Below are 27,837 nucleotides of genomic sequence, written 5' to 3'. Positions count from 1 at the left end.
AATCATGATTGCAAAGTATGTATCATGTTTGGATTCATGCTCTCTCAAATCCTTCTGTTAGTGGCATCTTGCAGTGTGCAAAGTATAATCTAAAATTGTGATGTTAAAACCGGCACTGTGAGCTTGAATTTGTAAACAACCATGACACACTCACACGAGGGGTGTGCTTTCTTAAAGTGACATGCATGAACAAAATGCATGTGCGTTGCAAACCTAAATAAATTAATGATGAACATGGTACTACATGAACACATTACAAAGAAAAGTAGAACCAACATTTATGCGAGGAACATGGCGTCACATGAACTGTGTTTAATTTTTTTTCTTATGAAAGTGGTCACTACTATTTGTGAAGGTGCTGCAAGTTTACTGAAAGTTGTCCTCACATAATATGAAGGAAAAAATAATCTAAAACTGAACAAAGCTCAATTTTATCCTTGCCTCCCATACTAAATGTTCCCTAATAAAAATGCTCCCTCAAATTTCCCTTCCCTCCACTCGTTTTTGAACTTCCCACGCGCCCACCTAATCCAACCCTCCCCAAATACCGCCTCTTTGTTCCACACCAATCATATCCCCTACCATAAAATGAATTGTCTCCTCCTTTAACTCTCTCTATCTCTTTGCCTCCAGATCCACCCCCAACCTGTGGGTGGTTCTCTCTAGCTATGGCCACAAATCATTTGGTCAGGGAGCCGCTCCCGACGGATGATGTTCGGCTGCACCCCATTTACTATGATGGTAAAAGTACCCCAAGATCTCAAGCAAATCAACAAGTTCTCTTTGCGTTCTTGAGTTTAAACTGCTCCCTCAAATGCATATTACTTCTCGCTAAAATGGATGATCTACCGCTAGAATATGGTGAGATACATCCATTGGAGCGTAGTATGGATCGATCGGATGGAGTAAAAACTTTGGGTTCTTATTCGGGTTTACGATTAGGGTTCTTATTGCTCCCCGGGTGAACAATGCATGCCAGCCTATCTACGGTTCGTTGATTGGCAAATCGTTGATGTAATCTATGAGTATATCTTCTTCTGATTAAGTCAGTGTGTTTTCTCAAGATGTTTTTGGTCTCAACTAATTCATGTTGACAATATGTCGATTGCTTGTTCATTTTCCTAGATTGTAGAACATACATGTACATGCTGAAACTCACCAAATACCACCACTTATTTAGTAATTCAATAATCACGTCCCCTTCAAGAAACAAGAGGTCCTCTCGTATCTCTCAATTATTTCCCTGGTAACACACCAAATTTTCATGTGTGTTCACATTACCAAATCTAGTTAGTTTCCCATATGAATGTTGTTGCTATGTTTAAAAGATATGAAATTGCGGTTTCTTAATCGAGTTAAGACTACTGGTGAATCCAGCTAGGGTTCCTATTGCTACTTCATTACCTTGATCTAAGAGTAATTAAGCACGTGTTAATTCATTTTGGCACCAATATTTGAAATTCTCGTCACCTCATTTTGCACCTACTGTCAAATATTGATCATGTTTACATAGTAGATGTTAACACGTAAAGATTGGAGTGGGACAAGCATACAGACCGGAAGAAGAAGAAGAAATTGTATTGGCAGGAGAAGCCTGTCAGTTACTAGCTTGGTATTGTTGTCCTATGACAGATTGCCCATGTTTATCAAATCTACGAGCATGTGGTCCTTCACTTAGATGTACACACCATGAAAAACTGAATGAATGTGGCAGTGATAGTGAACAAAAAGACACACAACCGGTCGGTAGTAAAGATGTACAGGTCAGTGTTATAGGAAATTCTTCATCTATGGTTATAATATGTCTACTTTCTATGTCATGTGTCACGGGATGTAAATTGTGCACTACAATATAATGTCTTTAAGTACACTATGACAAGAATATTATCGTCATCAACTAGACTCGGTGACTAAGGGTCTACATGTGCTACTCCAAGAATTCAAACAACTCATGTCTCTGAATGCATATGCATTACCCAGCTCAAGCAAATCAAAGAGAAAGCGGGTTCGCCTGGAGAGTAGGCCAACTCTTTTGTGTAAACACTTCCTTATTTTTGACCTTTGTTCACCCATGTAACTGTATATTGCGGTAGATGTATCTATAGCTTCTGGAATTCTACCATATGACGTAACCTACATGTATTTTTTCTGTAGGGAAATTTAGGACGCTCAAATGATGGCCTTACTGTAGGTCATTTGCCCGATAAACAACAATCTGAACCAATCATCGGCCCATTGGCAGTGCATCAGAAAGAACCAGTAGCAATCGAGCATGGCGTGACAAACCAGCATGACGAACTAGATGCTATGAAGAAGTCCCTAGCATGACAGCGGCTAGAAATTCAAGCTGTCAAGAAGGCCCTGGCAAAGCAGCAACGAGAACGTAAAGCTGTGAAGCGTCTCCTGCCAAATGCGGAGCGTCAAGTTAATTATGTCAACAATACCATTCTAGAGCAGCAAAACGTACTTGAAAATGTCAAGAATGCCTTGCCAGCGCAACGAGATGACATTAAGGACCTGAAATTGGGGGTGTTTGACCAGTACAACCGTATTCGATCTATCAACAATGGCCTCCTAGAGTAGCAGGAAAAACTTGTAGTCGTACAGAATGTGAATGAAGAGAAAACTACGGCTATTGAAAAGCGACTTGATGAACTTAATGCCCTGGTTAGGTACATCGTCAGGGTAGCGGTGCCAGGATGCCGTGAAACTGAGTCATGTGTCTAATTTTATACTGCGGTTTTTTACCATGGTTGGTTATTGTAATGTCGAGAGAGTCTGTTTGACAATTGTCAAGTTTGCAGTTTAATAAAATCAGCGACAACTCAATTTGCATTAAAATTCAATTTTTTCACAAATTCCTATCGAAATTGTCAAATATGCCCGCCAATTTTTCCAATATGAAACAAATTGATCGGGCATACAAATCGTGATGGTTATGACGCCATCACCGGCGTATGGTCCCACATGTAAGAAACCATGTTACCCACCTATGGACCCGCCTGCCAGCATCCACATCAGCACAACAGTGGGCCGACATGTTAGAACCGTTGACCGGTCAGACGACACATCATCACCAAAAAAATGATGTCGGGTCCCACTTGTAAGTAGCCACGTCAGCATCTTCTGGGCCCATATATCAGTAGCTTTCAGCGGTCAAAACTTACACCTATTTATTACTGACAGGACCATCGGTGACAAAACCCATGGTGGACCCACATGGAAGAAGCCACATCAGCAACTGCTGGCCCACCTGTCTGAATCTTTGACTGGTCAACCCCCCGGACCAATTACCGGTGACGGGATTATCATCGCCAAAAAGATTTTAGAGGATAGATTGGGCCATCACAGGTGACATTCTAGGCCATCACCGAAAACAGTCATCGGTAACATTATTTGGTTCATCACCTAAAATGTGATCTTGTGTGATGTCAAAAGTGGTACAGTCAAAATTTTATTTTCTATGATGGTGCTTTGGTGACGGTGGGCGTGACAACCGGAAAACGTCACCACTGTATTTTCCATGATGAAAACGGGTTATACATGACACCAAGTGAAGCGTCACAAAATAGAGCAAAGTTTTTAGTGCATGCCTCAGTGGTAGAAAGAGGGCATTGGTCGTGTGCTGCATCCACCTGAGCAATGATCTTGTAGGGAGCAATAGTTGTAGGGAGATATCACCAATGATCCCATAATTTCAGCATTGCAAGGGTTGTGAAGTAGCCTTCAGCTGCAGGAAGATACGCCATAAGGGGTCGGGTTCATTGTCCACCGAGAGCCAGTCATCTGAGACAACTTGATCAAATCCCGCCAACTTCAGCCAAGATCGCACAAAGTGGAATCTTCGGTTGCCACTGAAGCATGACACGCAATCAAGAGCAAGGGGATAGTGGCCAGATGCGATAGAAGCAAGGCCATGAGACAATTGGGGTGAGTAGTCTGCCAATCAGGCGTGCAAAGGGCTTTGTCCATGCACACCGGGGTGGGGGGTATCGTTCTCATTAGACCAAGTGTAGCACCTCCCGTGAAGGTATCTATCATGAAATTCCATATTGGCAATGAAACAAAAAACCCAGCTTATTACTTGGTGATTGAGGACATTATTGTTCTTGTTATGGACTAGGGCACAACTCACAGTTGCTCTGAAGCTCGGCAAGGAACTCAATTTTGTTCATGTCATTCTGAGGGCCACCAGTGTTCACCAGCAGGGGGCGGACACGAGCATTGTGACACGGTACAAACCCATCGAGGGATTGGAGAGAGCAATCTTGGTTTGTTTCCAAGCACGGAGGATCCTTCCTCTAGTGTCATCCGCTGGTAAATAAAAGAAGTCATTGAATTGTGGTCCAAGAGTTTCCAAAACAAGGGAGGACAAGATCGAAGTCAGTTGTGTTGCCTAGAGACATGTGATCCAAGGAACGATCGCTATGATCATGTTGTGAACAGCAACATGCTTGGCATGATAGTTAAGCCCACACATGTTCCAACACATGATTATGGGGTTATAATCCATGGAAATTAAGGATTGGAACCACAAAGATACAAGAAACATGGGATCACAACTCGATGAGGTACGCCCTCCTCGCCAGCGCCTTGTGCACCCATTAGGGAATCTCCAAGGCGGACCCGCAAACCACCCGCATACGTCTGGACCACACTGTCCGGACCGTGGAAGCCATCCAACGCGGTCTTCTATCGATTTGTGCCATGGTCTGGGCGTGTTTTATCCTGCAGACAAAAGCGGGGGAGCTTTCTAGGAGTCCGAATACCAGACATGTAGGAATATGATACCCCCGGCCCACCCAAAAGCCTTCCCGGACCCCGTGCCTCTATCCTCCCGATTTTCTCTTCTTCCTACTTTCTCTCTTGCCTTCGATTCCACTCCACCACCCCGACCGCCACGCCACACTCCTGCTGGAACTCTACATCTCTATCACCTCCAGCACTCCAGTAGGGCTCACCTCACTTATCCTCCATCGCCGTTCAACCCCTATCCTCCGATGGCCCCGCCAGGTACCATCCGCGACCATGCCCGGCAACTGTTTGATGGATCGCTCGGGCTAAAAATAGTTTTCCCTTCTTCTTTCTACCAATGGGTTCCGAATTGGAGTACATATACGAGCACTATGTTGATTTGTTCGACAGCTCGTCGACCGAGGAGGAGTACTCCGATGAGACGCGATGTTGCAGGTGGTCTTTGAAAATCCGGAGCGTGCGGAGGAACATGTTTTCAGTTTCAAGGGCTCGATCAAGGGTCAGCGAGTGATCAATTGCAACAAGGCGCGCGACCATTTGACACTGATGGCTGGCTACTTTGCCCCAGATGCACTCTTTGCTAACCATTTTTCCCAATGTTTTTGGATGCACTGGGCTGTCTTCGATTGTTTGTACAATGGCACTAGGTACTATGATGACTACTTCATCCTGAAGAAGGACGTTGTGGGAATGATTGGCCTCTCTAATTACCGTAAGTGCATGGACACTATCGGGCCCATGAGGCTACGGGTACCCAGGCCCGTCTGCCTGTGGTCGAGAGCACGGCTCTATCGAGGGGACCAAGCAGGCCCACCTTCAGACTTCAAGAGCCAGGCCCTTGCGAGCCCCTCCCCCCTCGCAAGGTGCAGATCAACAAGCGTCACCAATAGCCTCGTGAGGTGGCTTCCCGAGGCTGCCTCCCGAGGCCCCCCACGAAGGCGTGCAGGTCAAGGTTCAGCTGAAGGAGTCATGCGTCCCCACGTCTCCACGTGGGTGACGCGCGTGGTGACGAGCGGAGCCAGAAGGGCGCCAGCAGGTGCAGATAAGGAGGTTTTCCTCTTTCATTCTAAGGGAACAAGGATAGCGTGTCGGTTCCCAAAGCAATCCCCAAGGGTTGCCACTTTGGTGCACGAAGAATAGGACGGCGGGCTCTCCAGGATAGAGGTCATCACCGAGCCCACCGGCGCGTCATGGCAGGAAGCTTTAGCAGGAGAAGACCACTTTTAGTCAGGATAAGTTGTACTCCTGTCCCCTTAAAAATTGGTCGTTGTGGCAACCCTTCCTGCCTATGGTTTTTGGGAGAAGAGGACCGAGGCCAGTATAAGTATAGGCTAGACTCCAGGTAGAGAGGGGTCGAAACCTGGGAGATCCCTCGAGACATCCAAGCCTCCTGAGGCAGTTCGTCTTCCTTGTACACACATACTCATCCTCCCTCACGAGGCAATCCATCCACAAGCAGGAGTAGGGTCTTACACCGCAAGGTGGCCCGAACCTGGGTAAACTGTCGTGTATGTGTTCTTCTTTCCTTAGCTCGAGCAGGCCAGAGCATCGCCGTGAGGTAGTGGGCAACGAGCTAGAACTTAGCGAAGTTCTTTGACCACTCCCTAGAGTTCGAACCTCTCTTGGGTCCCCGGAGCCCCGATTCCGACATTTGGCACGCCAGGTAGGGGTGTGCCGAAGTCTTTCCGCATTGCTATAGTTCTTGCCACCATCTGCATGGCCGACACTCATCATGTTCGTGTCAAACGCCAAGCAGCTTGCATCGCCCAGACGGAGCCTGTGGGTCGTGTTGACCGCCACCACTCCACCTTGGCCACGACTAACGCTACCACTGACCCTGCTGCTCACGAGCAGCAGGATTCCTCCATGCACCTTTCCGTGCACCGCCTAGACCGGGTTGCCCAAGAGGTTGTAGCCCAAGAGGTTGTAGCAGCAAGACACCAAGACCGTGCTGCCCACGCGTGAGGCACGCCCACGAACAATGCTGGTTCCCAAGCCTTCACTCGCGAGCTGCTTCGGGTGGTTTGGCCAGTCAAGTTCAAGCCAGAACTGCCCCTGCGCTACGATGGCATCCCCGACCCCACGGAGTTCCTTCAGCTCTAAGCGCTGAGCATCGAGGTGGCGAACAGCGATGACAAGGTCATGCCAAACTGGTTTCCCATGGCCCTCAAGGATGGCGCACACTCCTGGCTCATGAACCTTCCTGAGGGTTCTATCTCTTCGAGGGATGAGCTGCGCGAGTGGCGCGGCTTGAACTATGTCGGTATTTCCCCAAAGAGGAAGGGATGATGCAGCACATCTACGGTAAGTATTTCCCTCGGTGATGATACCAAGGTTATCGAACTAGTAGGAGAACCACGCAACATTACGTAAATGGTACCTGCACACAAAGAACAACTACTTGCAACCCGATGTGTAAGACGGGTTGTCAATCCCTCCCAGGTAAAAAGATAGATAAAATTGTAGTAGATTGGATAAATAGATCTCATGAAAACACGAAATAAAATAAATAATAAAAAAGTGCAGCAAGGTATTTTTGGGTTTTTGGAATAATAGATCAGAAAATAAAAGCAAATAAAAATAGATCTCAAAGGAAACCATGATAAAGAAGAGACCTGGGGGGCGTAGATTTCACTTGTGGGTTCTCTTGAGAAAAATAGCATATGGCAGTGAACAAATTACTGTTGGGCAATTGAAAGAACTTCAAATAATTATGAAGACATCCAGGCAATGGTAATTATGTAAGCATCACGTCCAAGGTTAGTAGACCGACTCCTGCCTGCATCTACTACTATTACTCAACACATCGACCGCTATCCAACATGCATCTAGTGTATTTAGTTCATGGAGAAATGGAGTAGTGCAATAAGAACAATGACATGATGTAGACAAGATCTATACATGTAGGAATAGACCCCATCTTGTTATCCTTAATAGCAATGATACATACTTTTCATGTCCCCTTCTGTCACCGGGATTGAGCACCGTAAGATCTAACCCATCACAAAGCATCTCTTCCCATGGCAAGAAACAGCGATCTAGTCGGCCTAAGTAAACCAAAGATTCGAAGAAGAAATACGAGGCTATAAGTAATCATGCATATAAGGGAGTTCATCAGATCCCAACAAACACACAGCAAAAAGAGTTACATCAAATAGATCCTCATGAGACCATTGTATTGAGAATCAAAAGAGAGAGAGAGGAAGCCATCCAGCTACTAACTACGGACTCATAGGTCTACAATAAACTACTCACACATCATCGGAGAGGCACCAATGAGGATGATTAACCCCTCCATGATGGTGTCTAGATTGGATATGTGGTTTCTGGAACTTGCGGTGGCTGGAATTGTATTTCATCGACTCCACTAGGGTTTTTGGATTTTAGGGGTATTTATAGAGCAAAGAGGCGGTGCGGGAGGTGGCCGAGGTGGGCACATCCCACAAGGGCGCGCCTGGGCCACCATGCGCGCCCAGGTGGGTTGTGCTCCACTCGGAGCCCCCTTTGGTACTTATTTGGCCCAACAGGTGTCTTCTGGTCCAGAAAAAATGTCCAAGAAGTTTCGCTGCATTTGGACTCCATTTGGTATTGATGTTCTGCGAAGTAAAAAACAAGCAAAAAACAGCAACTGGCATTGGGCACTATGTCAATAGGTTAGTCCCAAAAAATGATATAAAGTTTCTATAAAATGATTGTAGAACATCCAAGATTGATAATGTAACAGCATGGAACAATCAAAAATTATAGATAAGTTGGAGATGTATCAGCATCCCCAAGCTTAATTCAAGCTCGTCCTCGAGTAGGTAAATGATAAAAATAGAATTTTTGCTGTGGGATGTTGCCAATCATGTTCATCACATATTCTTTTCTTTTGTAGCATGGACATTTGTACTTTTATATGATTCAAAGCAATAATCTAGTTTTGACATTAAGATTTCAATACTCAAGCATATCAACAAGCAACTATGTCTTTCAAAATATCAACACTGAAGCAAGTTATCCCTATCCCATTATGCTCAATCATTGATCCATTCATGAAACACACTCGCATATTAGCTACACCGAATGCTCAAGTACAATCATAGTGCCCCTTAGTTGGTGCTTTAGAAGAGAAGATGGAGACTCAAATAAAAATTTGCATAAAGTAAAAAAGAAAGGCCCTTCGTAGAGGGAAGTAGGGATTTGCAGAGGTGTGCCAGAGCTCAAAGCGAAAAAGATAGAGATAAAACATTTTGGCTGGCATGCCTTTCCTGTCCACGAAAATGATCGAGTACTTCCCAATACTTTCCATGCTAGATATATAATAGGCAGTCCCCAAATAGAAAATAAATTTTATTCCTTTTCCACCATACTTTCACATTCCACGGCTAACCGAATCCATGCGTGTCGTCCATACCAACACTTTCCAAGGAATTTATTATTTGACAACATAAAGTAAATTCATTTTTCATTTCGGGACTTGGCATCCCTAATACCTTTGTCATACTCTTGTGCAATGACAAGTGAGTAAACACTCATCTTGAGAATAACACATCTTGCATGGAAAAATATCAGCCACCCCCTACCATTTCATGAGCGGTACGAGCACACAAAAGGAAATTTATTTTGAATATTAGAGATGGCACATACAAATTTGCTTAGAACAGCAAAATAATACCGTATATAGGTAGGTATAGTGGACTCATATGGCAAAACTGGTTTAAGGATTTTGGATGCACAAGTAGTAATCCCACCTAGTACAAGTGAAGGCTAGCAAAAGATTGAGAAGCATCCAACCAAGAAACAAAAAATCTCATAAGCGAGCATTAAGCATAACTAACACCCAATAATGCACCACCAGTAGGATGTAATTTCATTGCATAACTATTGACTTTCGTGCTTGCATAGGAAATCACAAACCTTAACATCAATATTCTTACTAAAGCAAAATTACTCATCAACATGACTCACATATCACTATTAGCATATCACAAAACTATTACAAATCATCAAGTTGATTTTTTCCAATGATCTTCATGAAAGTTTTTATTATATCCCTCTTGAATATATATCACTTTGGGACTAATTGCATATGTTGCTTTGATAGCTCAAACAAATCTAAGTGAAGAACATGAGCATAAACATTTTCTTCTCTCAAAATAATATAAGTGAAGCATGAGAGAATTTCTTTAAAAAAATAATAACTCTCAAATAAATCTAAGTGAAGCATGAGAGCATTTCTTAAAAAATATTAAAGCAAACCGTGCTCAAAAGGATATAAGTGAAGCACTAGAGCAATTCCATAGCTCAAAAAGATTTAAGTGAAGCACATAGAGCAATGCTAGCAAATCATAGCATAAATTTGGCTCTCTCAAATAGGGGTGTCAAGCAAGGATACTTGACTTAAACTAAAAAGCAAAATAAGCAGAGACTCATATAATACAAGACGCTCCAAGCAAAACTCATGATATGTGACGAATAAAAATATAGTTCCAAGTAAAATACCGATGGTCGTTGGAAGAAAGAAGGGATGCCACTAGGGGCATCCCCAAGCTTAGTTGCTTGCTTCTCTTTTAGATAATAGCTTGGGATGCCATGGGGCATTCCCAAGCTTAGGCTCTTCTTACTCCTTATTCCTTCATCCATCGTGATCTCACACAAAACTTGAAAACTTCAATCACACAAAACTCAACAAAACCTTCGTGAGACCCGTTAGTATAACAAAGCAAATCACTACTCTAAGTACTGTTGAAAACCTATTAATATTTTATTCTTGCATTATATATACTATATTACAACTTTACTATAGTGTACACCCTCCAATACAAACCATAGATTCATCAAAATAAGCACACAATGCAAAGAAAATAGAATCTGTCAAAAATAGAATAGTCTGTAGCAATCTGAAAACTTTGAATACTTCTGTAACTCCAAATATTCTGAAGAAATAGGACAACCTAGGAAATTTTTATATCAATCTTGCGAACAATAATCAGGATTTTATATCATTTCTGTGAATTTTCAAAATTGTTTTACTGGACGCAAAAGTTTATGTTTTTCAACAAGATCAAGTCAACTATCACCCAACATGATCCCAAAGGCTTTGCTTGGCACAAACACTAATTAAAACATGAAAAACACAATCATAACAGTATCATAATTGTGCAAACACTCAAAGACAGAAAACAAAATACAAAAATAAATTTTATTCATTGGGTTGCCTCCCAACAAGCGATACCGTTTTATGCCCCTAGCTAGGCATAAAGCAAAGATTCAAGTGTTGTCATCTTTATTTCTAGATCCATAAGATTCCCTCATGATTGATTCATATGGGGGCTTAATTCTTGTTCTAGGGAAGTGTTCCATGCCCTTTCTTAGTGGAAATTTAAATTTAATATGCCTTCTTTCATATCTATCACGACACCAATAGTATGTAAAAACGGTTTACCAAATATAGTTGGACAAGATGGATTGCAATCAATAGCAAGAACAATAAAATCTATAGGCACATAATTCCTACTTGCAAGAATAAGAACATCATTAATTCTTCTCAAAGGCCTTTTAATAGTAGAATCCTCCAAGTGCAAATTTAAAGAATCTTCGATATCGGTAAGATCAAGCACATCACATGGAGATTTCAGAATTGTAGAAACACTAGCACCAAAATCACATAAAGTGAAACACTCATAATTTTTAATCTTGAATTTAATGATGTGTTCCCATTCATCATGTAATTTTCTAGGAATTGAAATCTCTAATTCCAACTTTTCTTCCAAATCTTTCATCATAGCATCAATGATATGTTTAGTAAAAGTTTTATTTTGTTCATAAGCATGGGGTGAATTTATCATGGATTGAAACAAACAAATACAATCAATCAAAGAGCAATTATCATAATTAAAGTATTTGTAATCCAAAAGAGTGGGCACATCACTAGTTAAAGTTTTGACCTCTCCAAACCCACTTTTATCAATTTTCTCAACAAGACTTTCACCCTCCAATTTGTTGGGACGCCTTCTAGCTAAAGTTAACTCTTCTTCACTCCATTTATCAATAATTCTAATTTTATTAAACAAGGAATCAATAGAAGTAACACCAATCACTTTAAGATCTTCATCACTTTTATGAAAGCAATCACTAGAAAACACTCTTTCTAAAAATTCTCTTTTAGCTCTAAGCTTAGCGGTTCATTTCTTACTTTCATCCATAGAAACATATAAAGCTTTAATTGATTCCTCAACCTTAGGCACAAAAATTTTCATCTTGAGATTTTCTACATCATGAGAAATTCTATCGATGCTTCTAGACAAATCATCAATCTTATTGAACTTTTCTTCTATCGTATTGTTGAAAACCTTTTGAGCATTGATAATTCTTTAATATTATTCTCAAGATCAGAGGCACTATTATTATTATTATTATTATTATTATTATTATTATTATTATTATTATAAGAAAAATTACCGTAGGAATTACCATAATTGTTAGAGGAAATCCCCAGAAAAGGTCTAGGATTAAAATTACCTCTATAAGCAATGTTATTAAAAAGATTGCGAAACAAAATTCACATCTACGACATCACTATTTTGCTCAATCAAAGTAGACAAAGGCACATCATTAAGATCAATACAGCACTTTTATTAGAAACAAACTTCATAAGAGCATCAGTTTTTTCACTCAAATAACTTATTTCCTCAACCGAACTAACATTTTTACTAGTAGGAGCTCTTTCGGTATGTCATTGTGAATAATTTGACATAATATTATCAAGCCATTTAGTAGCTACACCCAAAGTAATTTCCATAAAAGTACCACCCGTGGCGGAATCTAAAAGATTTCTAGAAACAAAATTCAATCCCGCATAAAAAATGTGTACGATCATCCAAAGATTTAAACCATGAGTAGGACAATTTCTTAGCATCAATTTCATTCTTTCCCAAGATTGTGTGATGTTCATGCTCAAGTTGATTAAAATTCATGATTTATGTCCTAAGGGTTTTCACGGCCGGAAAATACTTAGTAATAAAAGCATCTTTGCACTTATCCCAAGAATCGATACTATTGCGAGGTAGAGAAGAAAACCAAAAAAATTCCTGAGATGAGGCCAGCTGCCAGATCATGCACCAAGCGCCGCCTGATGTGCGTGTGTCCCTCAAGCGGTAGCAGAAGCGCGTGGACCGGGTCGCCCAAGAGGTCGTAGCTGCAAGACACCAAGACCGCACTGCCCACGCACGAGGCGTGCCCACGAACACCGCCGGTTCCCAGGCCTTCACTCGCGAGCTACGTTGAGTGGTTTGGCCAGTCAATTCCAAGCGAGAACTGCCCCACCCTACGACGGCATCCCCGACCCCACGGAGTTCCTCCAGCTCTACGTGCTGAGCATCGAGGCAGCGAACAGTGACGACAAGGTCATGGCAAACTGGTTTCCCATGCCCTCAAGGATTGTGCCCGCTCCTGGCTCATGAACCTGCCCGGGTGTTCTATCTCTTCGAGGGATGAGCTGCGCGAGTGATACGGCTTGAACTACGTCGGTATTTCCCTAAAGAGGAAGGGATGATGCAGCACATCTATGGTAGGTATTTACCTCAGTGATGAGACCAAGGTTATCGAACCAGTAGGAGAACCATGCAACACTATGTAAACAGTACATGCACACAAAGAACAAATACTTGCAACCCGGCGTGTAAGAGGGGTTGTCAATCCCTCCCGGGTAAAAAGATAGATAAAATTGTAGTAGATTGGATAAATAGACCTCGCAAAAATGCGAAATAAAATAAATAATAAAAAAGTGCAGCAAGGTATTTTTGGGTTGTTGGAGTAATAGATCTGAAAATAAAAGCAAATAAAAATAGATATTGAAGGCAAATATGATAAAGAAGAGACCCGGGGGCCGTAGATTTCACTAGTGGCTTCTCTCGAGAAAAATAGCATACAGCGGGTAACAAATTACTGTTGGGCAATTGATAGAACTTCAAATAATTATGACGATATCCAAGCAGTGATCATTATGTAGGCATCACGTCCAAGATTAGTATATTGACTCCTGCCTGCATCTATTATTATTACTCCACACATCGACCACTATCCAGCTTGCATCTAGTGTATTAAGTTCATGGAAAACGGAGTACTACAATAAGAACAATGACATGATGTAGACAAGATCTATTCATGTAGGAATAGACCCCATCTTGTTATCCTTAATAGCAATGATACATACGTGTCATGTCCCCTTCTGTCACTGGGATTGAGCACCGTAAGATCGAACCCATCACAAAGCACCTCTTCCCATGGCAAGAAAAAACAATATAGTCAGGCTAACTAAACCAAAGATTCTAAGAAGAAATACGAGGCTATGAGTAATCATGCATATAAGGGATCAAAACTCAAATAACTTTCATGGATAAAATAGATCTGATCTCAAAGTTCATCAGATCCCAACAAACACACCGCAAAAAGAGTTACATCAAATAGGTCTCCAAGAGACCATTGTATTGAGAATAAAAAGAGATACAGGAAGCCATCTAGCTACTAACTACGAACCCGTAGGTCTACAAGAAACTACTCATGCATCATCGGAGAGGCACCAATGAGGATGATGAACCCCTCCATGATGGTGTCTAGATTGGATCTATGGTTTCTGGAACTTGCGGTGGCTAGAATTGTGTTTCATCGACTCCCCAAGGGTTTTTGGATTTTCAGGGTATTTATAGAGCAAAGAGGCAGTGCGGGAGGCGGCCGAGGTGGGCACAACCCACCAACGCACGCATGGGCCCCCAGGCGCGCCCAGGGGGGTTGTGCTCCCCTCGGAGACCCCTTTGGTACTTCTTTAGCCCAACAGGTTTCTTCTGGTCCAGAAAAAATCTCCAAAAAGTTTTGCTGCATTTGGACTTTGTTTGGTATTTATTTTCTACGATGTAAAAAATAAGCAAAAAACAACAACTCGCACTGGGCACTATGTCAATAGGTTAGTCCCAAAAAATGATATAAAGTTGCTATAAAATGATTGTAAAACAATAAAAAATTATAGATACGTTGGAGATGTATCAGCAAGCAGTTCATCGCCAACTTCTAGGGCACTCACGACCGTGACATACGTCACCATCAACAACCTACGGCGTGTGAAGCAATGCCCTGGCGAGACCCTCCGCAAGTACATTCAGCGGTTCACCCAGGTGCGCCACAAGATCCCAAAGGCCTTCGATGAAGCCATCATCTCGGCGTTCACCAATGGCGTCATGGATGTCAGGATGTGTGAAAAGCTCTCCATGAATGACGACCTGAGCTCAGTGCTAGAACTATTCAACATGGCCGACAAGTGCACCAGGGTGGAGCAAGGTCGCCTCTTCCTCCTCAACAACCCGGACACCGAGCCAGATGACAAGAAGGCAAAAGCCAAGGAAGTGAAGCGCAAGGGCCCTGCTGTGCTGGTGGCAGAGCCTGAACAGAAGCGTGGTCGTGACCACGATGAGGTTGTCAATGATGGCCGGCTGTTTTGCGTCTACCACAACATGTGCATCCACAACACCGACAACTGCCAGGAGCTCAAGGCACTCCGCGGTGAGCGCTTGGGCCGTCGCCCCGACCGCCACGATCGTGCCTTCAACCATGGAGGCGGTCGTGGTGGAGGAAGATGGGACAACCGCAACCCGTGCCAGGGTTGGTGCGACCAGCCTCGTGAGGGTGGCTAGCACGATCAGCCTCGTGATGGCGCCTGGCACGATCATCCTCGTGAGGCACGCCCTCGGGACAACGCATCCCTTCCTCCACTACCGCCGCCACCCAGGAGAAACGACAACAAACAGTAGGACGAGGGGGATGGGGGCTACCAGGAGCCTCGCGCGGTAGCCTACATCCTCGGCAGAGCCCAGACTCCTGTGTCCAACCACCTCTTCAAGCAGTTCTCTCGCGAGGTGAATGTTGCCCTCCCGAGGCTTTAGGACGTGTGGCCCCTCAAGTGGTTGCAGTATGCCATCACCTTCAACTCCAAGGACCTACCTCGGGTGCTCAGCCACCATTGGCACGCTTCCCATGTTGTGCACTCCCACCATCAGCAACGTCTCTGTCACCAAGACACTCATCGACAGGGGTGCTGGCGTCAATGTCATCTCCATCGCGGCCTTCTAAACGCTTCCGGTGCCCTGCGACCAGCTGATGCCCACCAAGCCCTTCTCTGGGGTGACTGATGGCTCCACCACTCCCCTAGGGCAGGTGTGCCTTCCGTTCACCTTCAGCACTCGCGACAACTACCACACTGACGTGGCTAGAGACTGCATCGGTATTTTCCCAAAGAGGAAGGGATGATGCAGCACCACTACGGTAAGTATTTCCATCAGTTGTGAAACCAAGATATCAATCCAGTAGGAGAACCAAGCAACACTATGTAAATGGTACCTGCACACAAAGAACAAATACTTGCAAACCGACACATAAGAGGGGTGTCAATCCCTCCTCGGTAAAAATATAGATAAATTTGTATGAGTTTGGATAAATAGATCTGAAAAAAACACAAAATAAAATAAGTAAAGAAAAAGTGCAGCAAGATATTTTTGGGTTTTTGGAATAATAGATCTGAAAACAAATACGGCAAAAGATAGATCAAAAAGCAAATGTGATAAAAGATAGACCCAGGGGCCATAGATTTCACTAGTGACTTCTCTCGAGAAAATAGCACACGGTGGGTAAACAAATTACAGTTGGCCAAGTGATAGGAGAACAAATAATTATGATGATATCCAAGGCAATGATCATGAATATAGGAATCACGTCCAAGATTAGTAGACCGACTCCTGCCTGCATCTACTACTATTACTCGACACATCGACCGCTATCCAGCATGCATCTAGTGTATTAAGTTCATGGAGAAACGGAATAATGCAATAAGAATGATGACATGATGTAGACAAGATCTATTCATGTAGGAATAGATCCCATCTTTTTATCCTTAATAGCAACGATACAATGTGCTTCGCTACCCCTTCTGTCACTGGGTGAGGACACCGGCAAGATCGAACCCATCACAAAGCACCTCTTCCCATTGCAAGAAAAATCAATCTAGTTAGCCTAACTAAACCAAAGATTCAGAGAAGAAATACGAGGCTATAAATAATCATGCGTATAAGAGATCAAATAAGACTCAATTAATATTCATGGATAAAAATCTGATCATAAACTTGAACTTCATCGGATCCCAGCAAACACACCGCAAAAATTCATTACATCAAATAGATCTCCAAGAGACCATTGTATTGAGAATCAAAAAGAGAGAAGAAGCCATCTGGCTACTGCCTACGGACCCATAGGTCTATGGTGAACCACTCACACATCATTGGAGGAGCACCAATGAGGATGATCAACCCCTCCGTGATTGTGCTCCCCTCTGGCAAGGTGCTGGAACAGGGCTCTAGATTGGATCTCGTGGTTTTGGAACTTGCGGCAGCTGGAGTTGTGTTTCGTCGACTCCCCTAGGGTTTTTGGAATATTTGGGTATTTATAGAGCTGGGAGGCAGTGGAGGAGACCCCCGTGGGCCCCACAACCCATCAGGGCACACCAGGGACCTTTAGCGCGCCCTAGTGTCTTGTGGGCCCCACGGTCCTCCCCCGAGTGTTTCTTGACTCCCAAGTTGTCTTCTGGTCAAAAAAAATCTCCAAAAAGTTTCGATGTGTTTGGAATCCATTTGATAGGGATATTCTACGAAGTAAAAAACAAGCAAAAAAACAGCAACTGGCACTAGGCACTATGTCAATAGGTTAGTCCCAGATAATGATATAAAGTTGCTATAAAATGATTGTAAAACATCCAAGAATGATAATATAACAGCATGGAACAATTAAAAATTATACATACATTGGAGACGTATCACACACCGTGTTGATCGACCTCGAGTGACCCACATTGGCCTCTCGTACAACGCCATCCTGGGATACCCCGCCCTCACCAAGCTCATGTCGGCAACCCACCATGACTACAATGTCCTCAAGATGCCAGCATGCAGCGGCATCATCACTGCCGCTTGTGACGGGAAGGATGCGGTCTGCTCCCTCGAGCATGCCTACCGAGCCGCTGCGGCTGAAAACTCCGACGTCAAAGGCGATATTGCGCCTCCCGAGATAGCCCCTACAAAAAAACAGTCGGCAAGTGGCAGCGCCCAGGGCCACGCCCCTGCTGCCAGGGCTTGCCTTCCTCCTACGTAGGGAGGTGTACCCGGCGCCTCCCTCTGGGCAGGCTCAGGGGCTTCCACCTGGAGAGCATCTGACCTGACCAGTGTAACAAGGGAGGTGCTCGGGCATGACTTGGTGGCGTGCTTCGACGCGCACCCCCGCAAGCATGGAGCACGGCGCCAGGCATCGGGAGCACAACAGTTCATCACCCAGGAGATCCACAAGCTTCAAGAAGCAAGGGCCATGCGCGGCAAGCGTTGCCCCGCGCGCCCCGTCGACTCAGCTGCCGCTCCCGACACGGGAAGTGAGCTGCGTGTGTGCGTCAACATCCTAGGCCTCAACATGGCCAGTTTTCAGGACATCTTCTGGCCGTCGCGCGTTAGCCAGAGCGGGGGCATCACCACTAACTGCGTCTGCATGCCCTTCAGCCTGTTGAACATGGGCGCCACCTAACAGCGCTTGGCGCGGCTCGCATTGGCATCTCGCGAAGTTTCGAGCCCTCGTGAGCCTCCAGGGCCTCAGGAGCCAGCCGGACCCTAAGGGGAGAACCTCCTCAACACGCTTTGCCGACCACCCTGACGCTCCCATGGCAGCATTGCCAGGTGACTTTTTGGTTTGTTCAATTGAAGGTGCCCCGCGGGCAGCATCATCCTCAGGCTAGTCAGGGTTCGTCCCTGCAACAAAGTCATTTTTTGGTTGTGTAGCGGATTTAGTTATGCTCTGGTGGAGTTTTATTTCTGGCTTAAATTGCATGATTGGTGCCTTGACAGCATGAAAATCCTCGTGCCCTTATGACCCTACTCATGACCGTTTCATGACTGAGGACTGACATGGCGTCTGTGCTCGGGTCTGTCCCTGCAGCACTGATAAACCCAAATGACTGAGCTCTGTCTCACGGGCCAGCTCCCGTGCACGTCACCTCCAGAGGTCCTTGGTGTCTCATCCTCTCATGGGACCATTGCGACCAAGAAAGTAAGGGCACGGCCTAGTCTGTATGACTGCAACTTTGGTGTTATGTCACCATGGGCGTCGTGTGTCGGGTGGCTCTTCCTCATATCATTCCATGGCAAAACCTGGCACGATGTCTATGCTCGGGTTCGTCCCTGCAGCGTCACTAAATCCAAGTGACCGAGCTCTGTCTGTCGGGCCGGACCCATACACATCACCTCATTTGGGTCCTTGGTGTCTAACCTCCTCATGCGATGGCCTCGGGATGGCCATCTGATGCGGGTCACCCCCATGTCGCGGGTTACATGAGCACGCGGCTCCCTTGAGAGCTAGGCACAAACCGCCTGAGGATTGAGGAAGGATCTCTTGAGCCCCACGTTGGCTCATGAGCATCCGACCACTCTACAAGTTCTGTCGTGCCCATCACGCATACGAACAAAGTGGGGTTGTACACGCCCCAGAGACTCTGGAATAGAGCTCCTGCCCACATCCAGTGGAAGCCACATGCCCAATGTTGGCGGAATGGTCGAACTACAACCATGCCCACGCCCAGTGGAAGCCCCATGCACAGCGTTGGCAGAACGGTCGAACTACGACCATGCCCATGCCCAAGTGGAAGCCGCATGCTTCACGCTGGTGGTTAATCAACTGAGGGTGCCCCATGGGCCGCACTAACCTCAGGATGGCATGTGCCTGTCATGTCTGCCGCTCAACTTCTCTGTGACATGACTCACAACTTCCCCATGAGCCTCACGTGAGCGGGGGCTGGACACGGTGCTTGTGCTCGGATCAGTCCCAGCAGCACCGAAAAACCCAAGGGACCTGAGCTTTTCCTTGCGGGCCTGCTCCCATGTAATGTCACCTCACCAAGGTCGTTGGTGTCTGATCTCCTCGTGTAACACTCAGGTGCAAGCTAGCGAGTGCGCTTCGTCCGGGACGGAACCTCTTGTGTATTGGGGCGACCTTGTCGATGTTAGCGATTTCTCCACGAGGGGGGGGGCACTTGTGTGTCAAAGGGGGCTCCTGAGTGTCACGCCTCGGCAGCCTTCACTAACTCCCAGAGCCCCTCACCTCCTGGTCTAATCTAGGCATTGTGACCTGACATTCCAGCAATGGATGAGGCCCGCACGGGTTGGGCCCTGTCGACATAGAGCAAAAAGGCAAGCAAAAGGAAAAGCAAGAACGGATAGGAAACATGCGGATCACAAACAGTTATTACAAGCATCAAGTATCTCACAAATTAAACCATTGGCTTACGCCTCTGCGAGGTAGAGTTAGTCTATTGCAGGGCGATAAAGGAAGTTTCAGGAAGAAGGGTTGTCGCCGACATTGCCGTCACCCACCTCAGTCTCCTCGAGTCCCCCGACATTGCTGCAAGAGAACTTCCCAAGAAGCATGGTCATGTGGCTAAACCATAGCTTCCGCTAGGTCATCGAGAGGTTCTTTGGGGACGGGGACTATCACCTCGCCGAAGTTGAAGCCGGGATCATGAAGAAGGAGCTGGATGAAGACGCGTGTCGCAGCCACGGAGAAGAGGTTGCAGCATTCCTCCTCCAGGTTGTCATCCACCTTCTGGGCCGCTCCCTCGAGCTCTTCCACGAGCTTGGAGAAAAGCTCGACATAGCCGGCGTCGGGGGCTGCGAGCGGAGCCTCGAACCTCTCCCTGCATATGGAACTCGGCGCCTTGCGGTCCCTCAGCTCAAGCGAAGATAAAATGGCACGGTCCGCCGCCGCCTTTGCGTTGGCATCCTCCGGGACCTTCTTCTCCCTGGCATCAAGCTTAGTGTTGGTCTCAGAGACATGCTTGGTGTGGGCTTCTTGGGCGTCGGTCACCTATCATTGCAATGCCTCCAAGCGCTCGCGCTCCATGACCTGTTCGGTCGCCAGCTTCACCAATTCGGAGTCACAATCCGTAAGCTTCACCTCCTGGGTCTTGATGTCATCCTCCCGCAGCTGGAGTTGACGCCCCTGTGCAGCCCATTCGTCCTAGAGCACCTTCAGGCTAGCTTCCACTTCGCCACAGCGCTTTGTGGCCGCCCCTGCATCGACAAGCATGCTTTCACGAGCTGCTTTTGCCTCTGCAGTTTTCTTCCTGCTCTCAGCGATGGTGGCCTCGGCCTGACCCTGGGCTGGTGGCACTGTCAAGCCGGCACCACCCTAAGGCGAGTTTCAAGCGCTCCAGGCGATCTTTGGCATCCTGGAGGTCTGCTCCGAACCGGTCGAGTGCGAACCGAGCATCGGCCAAGGCCCCGCACCTGATCAAGGAGTCATAGTTCACGAGTGCGAGAGCCTGGCGAGGGGCGGTGTCCTGCACTTATTCTCATCCCAGCCGAGGTGGCCCCGGCGTCCTCCGCGTGGGGCATGGGGGGCTTCAGATCCTTCCCCGCGCTCGGCTCCTATGGCCTGCTTGGAGGGACTGCCACACTGGCCCATAGGGTCCCAGGAGTGAGCGCAGCTTGAGGCTGTGCCGTTGTTGGGGAACGTAGCATGCAATTTCCAAAAATTTCCTACAATCACGCAAGATCTATCTAGGAGATGCATAGCAGCGAGAGGGGGAGAGTGTGTCCACGTGCCCTCATAGACTGAAAGCGGAAGCGTTATGTTAATGCGGTTGATGTAGTCGAATGTCTTCACGATCCAACCGATCTAGCACCGAAAGTACGACACCTCTGAGTTCTATCTAGGAGATGCATAGCAACGAGAGGGGGAGAGTGTGTCCACGTACCCTCATAGACTGAAAGCGGAAGCGTTATGTTAATGCGGTTGATGTAGTCGAATGTCTTCACGATCCAACCGATCTAGCACCGAAAGTACGACACCTCTGAGTTCAACACATGTACAGCTCGATGACGTCCCTTGAACTCTTGATCCAGCACAGGGTCGAGGAAGAGTTTCTCAGCACGACAGCGTGATGACGGTGTTGATGATGTGATCTGTGCAGGGCTTCACCTAAGCACTATGATGATACTATCAGAGGAGTAACGATGGAGGGGGGCACCGCATACGGCTAAGACAATGTTGTGCCTTTGGGGTGCCCCTTGCCCCTGTATATAAAGGAGGGAGGAGGAGGCCGACCACCAGGGGCGCGCCAAGGGAGGGGGGAGTCCTACTAGGACTCCACTCCTAGTAGGATTCACCCCCCCCTCGTTTTTCCTTCTTACGGAGGTGGAAAGGGGGAAGGAGAGGGAGTAGGAGAAGGAAAGGGGGTGGCGCCCCCTTTCCCTAGTCCAATTTGGCCTCCTCCCTTGTGGGGGGGCACCAGCCCCTTCTGGGCTGGTTAGCCTCCCTCCCATGGCCCATATGGCCCATATCTTCCACCGGGGGGTTTCGGTAACCCTTCTGGTACTCCGGTTTGTACCCAATACATTCCGAAACCCTTCTGATGTCCAAATACCACCTTCCAATATATCAATCTTTACCTCTCGACCATTTCGAGAGTCCTCGTCATGTCCGTGACCTCATCCGAGACTCCGAACAAACTTCGGTCATCAAAAACACATAACTCATAATACAAATCGTCATCGAACGTTAAGCATGCGGACCCTACGGGTTCGAGAACTATGTAGACATGACCGAGACACATCTCTGGTCAATAACCAATAGCGGAACCTGGATTCTCATATTGGCTCCTACATATACTACGAAGATCTTTATCGGTCAAACTCCACAACAACATACGTTGTTCTCTTTGTCATTGGTATGTTACTTGCCCGAGATTTGATCTTCAGTATCATCATACCAAGTTCAATGTCGTTACTGGCAAGACTCTTTTACTCGTTCCGTAATGCTTCATCCCGCAACTAACTCATTAGTCACATTGCTTGCAAGGCTTATAGTGATGAGCATTACCGAGAGGGCCTAGAGATACCTCTCTGATACAGGGAGTGACAAATCCTATTCTCGATCTATGCCAACCCCACAAATGCCTTCAGAGACACCTGTAGATCATCTTTATAATCACCCAGTTACGTTGTGACGTTTGATAGCACACAAGGTGTTCCTCCGCTATTCGGGAGTTGCATAATCTCATAGTCAGAGGAACATGTATAAGTCATCAAGAAAGCAATAGAAATAAAACTTATCGATCATTATGCTAAGCTAACAGATGGGTCTTGTCCATCACATCATTCTCTAATGATGCGATCTCGTTCATCAAATGACAACACATGTTTATGGTCAGGAAACATAACCATCTTCGATTAACGAGCTAGTCAAGTAGAGGCATACTAGGGACACTTTGTTTTGTCTATGTATTCACACATGTACTAAGTTTTCATCTAATACAATTCTAGCATGAATAATAAACATTTATCATGATATAAGGAAATATAAATAACAACTTTATTATTGCTTCTAGGGCATATTTCCTTCAGTCTCCCACTTGCACTAGAGTCAATAATCTAGTTCACATCGTCACGTGATTTAACATCAATAATTCACATCTATATGTGATTAACACCCATAGTTCACATCGCCATGTGAGCAATAACCAAAGGGTTTACTAGAGTCAATAATCTAGTTCACATTGCTATGTTATTAACACCCAAATAATACTAAGGTGTGATCATGTTTTGCTTGTGAGAGAAGTTTACTCAACGGGTCTATTAAATTCAGAGCCGTATGTATTTTGCAAATTTTCTATGTCTACAATGCTCTGCATGGAGCTACTCTAGCTAATTGCTCCCACTTTCAATATGTATCCAGATTGAGACTCAGAGTCATCCGTATTGGTGTAAAGCTTACATCAATGTAACTCTTTACGATGAACTCTTTATCACCTCCATAACCGAGAAATACTTCCTTAGTCCTCTTAGGTCCCCATCTACTCCTGAATCACTATCGTACCCCTTTGCCAAACTCATAGCAAGGCACACAACTGGTCTCATACATAGCCTGGCATACTTTATAGAACCTATGACTGAGGCATAGGGAATGACCTTCATTCTCTTTCTATGTTCTGCCATGGTCGGGCTTTGAGGCTTACTCAACTTTACACCTTGTAATACAGGAAAGAACTCCTTCTTTGACTGATCCATTTTGAACTCTTTCAAAATCTTGTCAAGGTATGCACTCATTGAAAAATCTTATCAAGCGTCTTGATCTATCTCCATAGATCTTGATGCCCAATATGTAAGCAGCTTCACCGAGGTCTTTTCTTTGAAAATTTCCTTTCAAACTCTCCTTTATGCTTTCTAGAGAATTCTACATTATTTATGATCAACAATATGTCATTCACATATACTTATCAGAGAGGCTGTAGTGCTCCCACCCACTTTCTTGTAAATACAGGCTTCACCGGAAGTCTGTATAAAACTATATGCTTTGGTCAACTCTCAAAGCGTATATTCCAACTCCGAGATGCTTGCACTAGTCCATAAATGGATTGCTGGAGCTCGCACACTTTATTAGCACCTTTAGGATTGACAAAACCTTATGGTTGCATCATATACAACTCTCCTCAGAGATATCCATTTAAGGAATGCAGTTTTGACATCCATTTGTCAGATTTCATAAAATATGGCAATTGCTAACATGATTCAAATGGACTTAAGCATCACTACGGTTAAGAAAATATCATTGTAGTCAACATCTTGAACTTGTCGAAAACCCGTTTGCGACTAGTCGAGCTTTGTAGATAGTAACACTACCATTAGCGTCCGTCTTCCTCTTGAAGATCCATTTATTTTCTATAGCTTACCGATATCGGGCAAGTCCATCAAAGTCAACACTTTGTTCTCATACATGGATCCCATCTCAGATTTCATGGCCTCAAGTCATTTCGCGGAATTTGGGCTCATCATCGCTTCCTCATAGTTCATAGGTTCATCATGGTCTAGTAACATGACTTCCAGAATAGGATTACCATACCACTCTGGTGCGGACGGTATTCTGGTGGACCTACGAAGTTCGGTCGTAACTTGATCTGAAGTTTCATGATCATCATCATTAGTTTCTTCACTAATTGGTGTAGGAATCACTGGAACTGATTTCTGTGATGAACTACTTTCCAATTCGGGAGAAGGTACAATTACCTCATCAAGTTCTACTTTCCTCCCAGTCACTTCTTTCGAGAGAAACTCCTTCTCTAGAACGGATCCATTTTTAGCAACGATTATCTTGCCTTTAGATCTGTGATAGAAGGTGTACCCAACAGTTTCCTTTGGGTATCCTATGAAGACACATTTCTCCGATTTTGGTCCGAGCTTATCATGTTGAAGCTTTTTCACATAAGCATCGCAGCCCCAAACTTTAAGAAACGACATCTTAGGTTCATTGCCAAACCACAGTTCATAAGGTGTCGTCTCAATGGATTTTAATGGTGCCCTTTTTAATGTGAATGCAGCTATCTCTAATGCATAACACCAAAATGATAGTGATAAATCGGTAAGAGACATCATAGATCGCACCATATCTAATAAAGTGCGGTTACGACGTTCGGACACACCATTACATTGTGGTGTTCCAGGTGGCGTGAGTTGTGAAACTATTCCACATTGTTTTAAATGAAGGCCAAACTCGTAACTCAAATATTCTCCTCCATGATCAGATCGTAGAAACTTTATTTTCTTGTTACAATGATTCTCCACTTCACTCTGAAATTATTTGAACTTTTTAAATGTTTCAGACTTGTGTTTCATTAAGTAGATATACCCATATCTGCTCAAATCATCTGTGAAGGTCAGAAAATAATGATACCTGCCACGAGCCTCAACACTTATCGGACCGCATACATCGGTATGTATTATTTCCAATAAGTCATTAGCTTGTTCCATTGTTCCGGAGAACGGAGTTTTAGTCATCTTGCCCATAAGGCACAGTTCGCAAGTATCAAATGATTCATAATCAAGTGATTCCAAAATTCCATCAGCATGGAGTTTCTTCGTGCGCTTTACACCAATATGACCTAAACGGCAGTGCCACAAGTATGTTGCACTATCATTATCAACTTTGCATTTTTTTGGCATCAATATTATGAATATGTGTATCACTATGATAGAGATTCAATAAACCATCAACATGGGGTGTACGACCATAGAAGGTTTTATTCATGTAACTAGAATAACAATTATTCTCTGTCTTAAATGAATAACTATATTGCAATAAACATGATCTAATCATATTCATGCTTTAACACAAACACCAAATAACATTTATTTAGGTTAAACTCTAATCTCGAAAGTATAGGGGTTGTGCGATGATGATCATATCAATCTTGGAACCACTTCCAACATACATTGTCACTTCACCCTCAACCAGTCTCTATTTATTCCGCAACTCCTGTTTCGAGTTACTAATCTTAGCAACTGAACAAGTATAAAATACCCAGGGGTTACTATGAGCACTAGTAAGGTACACATCAATAACATGTATATCAAATATACTTTTGTTTACTTTTCCATCCTTCTTATCCACCAAATATTTGGGGTAACTCCGCTTCCATTGACCATTTCCTTTGAAGTAGAAGCACTTAGTTTCAGGCTTAGGTCCAGCTTTCGGCTTCTTCACGGGAGTGACAACTTGCTTGCCATTCTTCTTGAAGTTCCCTTTCTTTCCCTTTGCCCTTTTCTTCAAGCTACTGATCTTGTTTAATCATCAACACTTGATGCTTTTTCTTGATTTCTACCTTCATTGATTTTAGCATCACGAAGAGCTCAGGAATCGCTTTTGTCATCCCTTACATATTATAGTTCATCACGGAGTTCTAGTAAGTTGGTGATGGTGACTAGAGAACTCTATCAATCACTATTTTATCTGGAAGATTAACTCCCACTTGATTCAAGCGATTGTAGTACCCAGACATTCTAAGCACATGCTCACTAGCTGAGCTATTCTCCTCCATCCTTTTAGGCGAAGTACTTGTCAGGGGTCTCATACCTCTCGACACGGGCATGAGTCTGAAATACCAATTTCAGCTCTTGAAACATCTCATATGCTCCGTGGTGTTCAAAACATTTTTGAAGCCCCGGTTCTAAGCCGTAAAGCATGGTGCACTAAACTATCAAGTAGTCATCATATTGAGCTAGCAAAACGTGCATAACATCTGCATCTGCTCCTGCAATAGGTCTGTCACCTGACGGTGCATCAAGGACCTAATTCTTCTATGCAGCAATGAGGATAAACCTCATATCACGGACCCAGTCCACATCATTGCTACTATCATCTTTCAACTTAGTTTTCTCTAGGAACATATCAAAAAACATAGGGAAGCTACAACGTGACCTATTGATCTACAACATAATTTGCAAATACTATCAGGACTAAGCTCATGATAAATTAAAGTTCAATTAATAATATTACTTAAGAATTCCCACTTATATAGACATCCTCTAGTCATCTAAATGATCACGTGATCCAAATCAACTAAACCATGTCCGATCATCACGTGAGATGGAGTAGTTTTCAATGGTGAACATCTCTATGTTGATCATATCTACTATATGATTCACGTTCGACCCTTCGGTCTCATTGTTCCGAGGCCATATCTGCATATGCTAGGCTCGTCAAGTTTAACCCGAGTATTCTGCACGTGCAAAACTAGCTTGCACCCATTGTATGTGAACGTAGAGCTTATCACACCCGATCATCACGTGGTGTCTCGGCACGACGAGCTTTAGCAACAATGCATACTCAGGGAGAACACTTATACCTTGAAATTTAGTGAGGGATCGTCTTATAATGCTACAGCCATACTAAGCAAAATAAGATGCATAAAAGATAAACATCACATGCAATCAAAATACATGGCATGATATGGCCATCATCATCTTGTGCTCATGATTTCCATCACCGAAGCATCGTCATGATCTCCATCGTCACCGGCTTGACACCTTGATCTCCATCGTAGCATCGTTGTCATCTCGCCAACTATTGCTACTAAGACTATCGGTACCGCTTAGTGATAAAGTAAAGCAATTACATGGTGATTGCATTTCATAAAATAAAGCGACAACCATATGGCTCCAGCTAGTTTCTGATAACTCTGTTACACAACATGAT

Source organism: Triticum aestivum, chromosome 2B (assembly GCF_018294505.1).
Source record: "Triticum aestivum cultivar Chinese Spring chromosome 2B, IWGSC CS RefSeq v2.1, whole genome shotgun sequence".
Taxonomy (NCBI): domain Eukaryota; kingdom Viridiplantae; phylum Streptophyta; class Magnoliopsida; order Poales; family Poaceae; genus Triticum; species Triticum aestivum.
This window is presented reverse-complemented; position numbering follows the sequence as displayed.